Here is a 6,000-nt window from a genome sequence, read left to right as displayed (position 1 = left end):
GGAAGGTTGCCTATCTCCTTCATTTAGTTTTTTTTCTGGGATTTTATCTTGTTCCGTCATCTAGTACGTAGCCCTCTGCCTTTTCATTTTGTCTGTCTTTCTGTGAATGTGGTTTTCGTCATGCAGGCTGCAGGATTGTAGTTCTTCTTGCTTCTGCTGTCTGCCCTCTGGTGGATTAGGCTTGTGCAAGCTTCCTGATGGGAGGGACTGGTGGTGGGTAGACCTGAGTGTTGCTCTGGTAGGCAGAGCTCAGTGAAACTTTAATCTGCTTGTTTGCTGATGGGTGGGGCTGAGTTCCCTCCCTGTTGGTTGTTTGGCCTGAGGAAACCCAGCACTGGAAGCTACAGGGTCTTTGGTGGGGCTAATGGTGGACTCTGGGAGGGCTCATGCCAAGGAGTGCTTCCCAGAGCTTCTGTTGCCAGTGTCCTTGTCCCTGCGGTGAGCCACAGCCACCCCCCGCCTCTGCAGGAGACCCTGTAACAGTAGCAGGTAGGTCTGGTTCAGTCTTCTATGGGGTCACTGCTCCTTCCCCCTGGGTCCTGATGCACCCACTACTTTGTGTGTGCCCTCCAAGCATGGAGTCTCTGTTTCCCCCAGTCCTGTCAAAGTCTTGTACTCAAATCCTGCTAGGCTTCAAAGTCTGATTATCTGAGAATTCCTCCTCCCATTGCCAGACCCCCAGGTTAGGAAAACTAACATGGGACTCAGAACCTTCACTCCAGTGGGTAGACTTCTGTGGTATAATTGTTCACCAGTTTGTGAGTCACCCACCCAGCAGTTATGGGATTTGAGTTTATTGTGATTGCACCCCTCCTACCATCTCATTGTGGCTTCCCTTTTGTCTTTGGATGTGGGGTGTCTTTTTTGGTGAGTTCCAGCGTCTTCCTGTTGATGATTGTTCAGCAGTTAGTTGTGATTCCGGTGCTCTTGCAAGAGGGAGTGAGCACACGTCCTTCTACTCCACCATCTTGAACTGATGTAGATGTATTTTGAATAGGACTTAGGTTCACTCTTTAGAGGTTTGTAAAATAATGTAGAACAACTTATAAAGTTCATGGCATGTGGAAAATATAAATATGTATCTAAGGCCTGTTTTGAGAAGGTAATAAATATAATAAAAACACAATACTAGGGTTCACATTCTTTATTTGGAAATGGCGTTAAATGATGGTGACAAATACAGAATGTGTTCACCATGTTTAATACAACTTCCTTTTTCTTAAAGCAATCTTATGATTAATTAATTCATTAATTCAAATGAGTTACCACTGTGCCATTTACTTCAGATATTTTTTTTTGTTACAGTCAAGAAAACTTGTTGTTGTTGTCAGTAACCAGTATGTACAGCATTCTTCCCACCATCATTCCAGATTTACTTTAAGCAGCTAACCATTCAACAAACTACTCTTGCTTCTTTTAATAACCCATTGCAATCATATCTTTTCCCTAAGAATTTTATTACACTGAGTTAAAGGAAAGACAACCTAAGTAGGCATCTTGCACCTTAAGAATAACTCTGAACCTGTACTTAAGACAACTTCCGTTTCTTCCTGTCTGAGAAACTCTTTCTCTCAAATATTCAGTTGCTCTCTCTCCACTGGCTACTCAGTCTGTGAACAAGCTGAATTCTGTAAAACCTGCTTTTAAATACAAGATTGAAAATAACATCTCCTTCCTTTAACAAGTGGTTCTCAAATGTAGGCAAACATAAAATACCCTTTACCAGATCCTATCTCAGAAATTAATTTTCTCTCTGAAGTATGGAAGCAAAATGCATTTAAACAAGGACTCCAGATGACAGAATATCCACACTTGGAAAACTTTGTTGTATATTCCCTATATTTTGTTTGTACTTCTTTTGAAATATGTATCATATTCTACTCTGCTGCTCATTCATACACATATTTTTTCTAGAAAATTGCTGGTGGGAATGTAAAATGGTATAGCCAATATGGAAACAGTACAGTTTATGTAATGAGGAACAGTTATGTACTGAGGAACAGTTGTTCCTCATAAAGTTAAAAATAGAAGTTCTGTATGGTCCAGAAATTCCAATTCTGGGTATATGTCCAAAAGTATTGAAAAGCAGAGACTTGAACAGATGCTTGTACACCAGTGTTCATAGTAGCATTATTCACAAAACCAAAATATAGAGGCAACCCAAGTATCCATCCACAGGTGAATGGATCAACAAAATATGGTATAAACATACAATGGAATATTAGTCAACATTAAAAAGGGTGGAAATTGTGACATTTTAAAGCAGGGATGAACCTTGTAGACATTATGCTAAGCAATATAAGCTAATCACAAGAGGACAAATACTGGGTAATTCCACTTACTTGAGGCCTAAAGTAATCAAATCAGAGACAGAAAGTAGGTAGAATGACAGTTTTCAAGTGCTGCTGGGAGAGAGGAATAGGGAGTAACTGTCTAAGGGATACAGAGTTTCAGTTTGGGAAGAAGAAAAGAGTTCTGTGGATGGATGGTGGTGATGGTTGTGCAATAGTATGAATGTACACTTAAAAATGGTTAAAGCAGTATATTCTATGTTTCATATATATACATATATATATGTTTCACACACACACACACACACATATATATATATATATATATACAGAAAAACTTACAGAAATAAAATATGTTGGGTAAATTTGCTTGTGTATCAAAAAGATATAATTAGGGTTAAAGTAAGGTTTGGCAAGATACTCATGGTAAAATTGGTTAAATATGCATGGTAATATTTCAAGGGAAGTGATTAAAGAACAGATATAAAGTTTTCAATTTCCAAACCAGAACAAAAAATAAAATAAGGGAAAAAAGCCTAAATTGATCCAGGAAAATTAACGAAGTAAAACAAGTATAGAAAATGCAAGCCAGAGGAAATACTAAAAGTAAGATAGTAAAGGAAGTCCAAATGTATCAATAGTTACATAAATGTGAATTGTTTAAACTTGGTAGTTAACAAAATAGAGACTATCACATTGGAGTAAAAAAAAATGTAAAACGAAATTGGTTACATGTGTTTTAAAGACATGTTTAAAGCGTAAATATGTGAAAAATTTAAAATAGAAAAAGACATACCAGGAAAATACCAACCTAAAGGAACCTGGGGAAGGTAATTTAATATCAGACAAAACAGACTTAAGGAAAAAAATTATTGTGTGTATAAAGAGGTTACTATATTATGACAAAAGTTTTAATTCACCTGGAAAATAAGATTTTAAATGTGTATAGATGTTATAGTATAGCCTCACTCTATATAGTGCAAATCTGAAAGAATTTACTAGCCTATTATTAAATTTTTAAGACAGATCAAGGGCCAAGAGAAGCCAAGATGCTCCTGAAACATGATAAAATAGAGGGACTTTCCCTTTGAAATATCAGTATTTAGTATACATATTTTAATTAAAATATTATGGTAGTGGGCAGGGATAGTGTATGAGAAGGCTCACTTACAAGCAAGCTGAAGATATGCAAAATGATCTTCATAATCAATAAAAAAAAGTTTGTTCCATGAATTTAAGTTTTTTTCCAAAACATTAAAACTCTTTTACTGTTCCTTATAAATGTATAGAGAAAGAAAAACAATAAAACTAGAATTTATTTAGTACAATGTTAATGGAAAATATTACAAACATTGAGAATAACAGTATTTTGTTACTTTGTAAAAAAAAATATCAATAGTGGCTTGAACAATGTTTGCCTTCTTCTCACGGAACATATCCAATGATATGGAGCATGCATTTCTCCTGTGACTTGGCCAAGTGTTTGGTTGAGCTTCCAACAATTTATCCTTCATGCTTTGAAGGTTGTACAATATCTCCAAGGGGTCCTTTGATGTGAGTCTTTTGTTAGTGTCATTTCCTCTGGGACATTATCTTTGTCATCCCTATCACATTCCTCATTTATGTTGATAAGTTCAGTGTCACTAAGTTCCCCTGGCTGCATTATCTAGTCTCTCGAATGGCAGCGCATCAGCATTCCCATGTCAACTATATCATCTATAACTCCATTTCTGTTCAGTTTGAATTTCACTTCTGTTGTCAGCACTTTTCTTTCCTTTGTTGCATCCTCATCATTTTTGGTCAATTTCCTCTTTTGATTATCCATTCTTTTTAAATGCCATGTGGGTTTATCACTGGGAGACAGTGCAGGACACCTGCATGCTTTGATGTCTATGCCTGAACTGAATAAGAGACACAGAGTGACCAATAATCAACAGGCTCTGAAAAAAAGTGACATGATTTGTCACTGACCATGGTAGCCATCTCTTATTTATGTAGCAATTTGTGGACTGTAGAACCACAATGAAATTTGTACTTTATGCAATTATTCATGGTTAATACACCATGGTAACTAATATTTGAACCGTGCTGTTGAGGGACCAGTATTACTTAATTGAACCATGGTAACTGAAATATTCTGTATCAGAACCATGCAAATCAAGGGATGTCTGTACTTCAAAATGTTTAGAAAGAAATGATAGAGGATATTTTTATCCTCTTGAGGTAGAAAATTATTTTATAGGTGATACTCCAACATACCATAAAAGAAGATATCAGCAAATTTTTCTCCCTTAAAATCAAAAGCTATTGTTACTCAATAGACATCATCAAATGGAGAGATAATAATAGCCACTTATATAACAGGGAAAAAAAAGCTAGTTTTATAAAATATAAATCATTAAGCAAAAAGTCAAACAAACCAATAAAAAATGTAAAACAATTTGAGTGGGCAATAGGTGAGTAAATACCTACAGTCAATAAACAAACAAAAATATGTTTGTACAGAGTTAAATGTATATCGAGATCATAATTAGACCTACTAAAATGCTAAAAATTGAAAAGCCTAATAATAGCAAGTTTTTAAAAGAATATTTCTGTTAAACTCTTGGACATTATCTCATAAAAGTAGAATTTATGCATACCTAATTTGTGTCTGAAATGTCTTTATTTCATTGTCCTTTTTTTTTTGTTTGAAGACCTGTGTGTTACAGATCCCAGACTCTCTCTTTTTTATTTTTTTAATACATTTATTTATTTATTTAATTTTGGCTGCGTTGGGTCTTCGTTGCTGCACGTGGCTTTCTCTAGTTGCAGTGAGCAGGCTTCTGACTCATTGTGGTGGCCTCTCTTGTTGCGGAGCACAGGCTCTAGGTGCACGGACTTCAGTAGTTGCTGCACGTGGGCTCAGCAGTTGTGGCATGAGGGCTCTAGAGCTCAGGCTCAGTAGTTGTTGTGCACGGGCTTGGTTGCTCTGTGACATGTGGGATCTTCCCAGACCAGGGATTGAACCTGTGTCCCCTGCATTGTCAGGCAGATTCTTAACCACTGAGCCACCAGGGAAGTCCTTCATTGTCCTTTTGAAAGATTTTTTTTGCAAGATAAAAAAATTCTAGATTGACAGTTTTTATTTTTCAGCACTGTCCTCTAAAGATATTGTTCCATTGTCTTCTAGCATTCATTGTTTCTGAAGAGAAATGGCAAACACATTTACACCTTTTTCCCCTGTATAAAACTCGACATTTGTTTTTTCGCATTGCTTCTAAGATTTTCTCTTTACCGCTCACTTTAAGCATTTGATTATGCTGTGCTTTAGTATAGTTTCCTTCATGTTTCTTTTGTTTGGATTCATTGAACCTCTTGGAACTGTGGATTTATACTTTTCAGTAAATTTGGAAAATTTTAGCCATCATTCTTCAAATATTTTTTCCATTCCTCCATCTTTTCTCTCCTTTGGGGATTCCAATTGCACATATAATTAACCACTTTAAATTGTTCGCAGCTCATAATGGTCTGTTTTTATAATCTGTTTGTTTGTTTTGATACTTTCCCCACTGTTTCCTTCTGGATAATATTTCAATTCACTAATCTTTTCTTTTGCACTGTCCACTCTGTTATTAAACACATCCAGTGTCTTTTTAAAGAATCCCATGCATTGTAGTTTTCACCTCTAGAATTATATTTGGCTATTTTTATCTTTCACGTCTGCATA

The 6,000-nt window shown here is 36.0% G+C and overlaps 1 protein-coding gene across 1 annotated transcript in view; it reads left to right on the top strand.

Moving 5' to 3' along the window:
• Positions 1-334: 334 nt before the first annotated feature.
• MSR1 (macrophage scavenger receptor 1) overlaps positions 335-6,000 on the top strand; it is a 126,286-nt gene continuing 120,620 nt past the window's right edge. Inside the window, exon 1 of the mRNA XM_049704251.1 lies at positions 335-489. The gene's annotated coding sequence lies outside the window, so the exon portion shown is untranslated. The remainder of the gene's footprint in view (positions 490-6,000) is intronic.

The sequence above is a fragment of the Orcinus orca genome, chromosome 21, assembly GCF_937001465.1.
Source record: "Orcinus orca chromosome 21, mOrcOrc1.1, whole genome shotgun sequence".
NCBI lineage: Eukaryota > Metazoa > Chordata > Mammalia > Artiodactyla > Delphinidae > Orcinus > Orcinus orca.
Note: the sequence above shows the minus strand (reverse complement) of the source record. Positions and strands in the feature narration are given on the sequence as shown.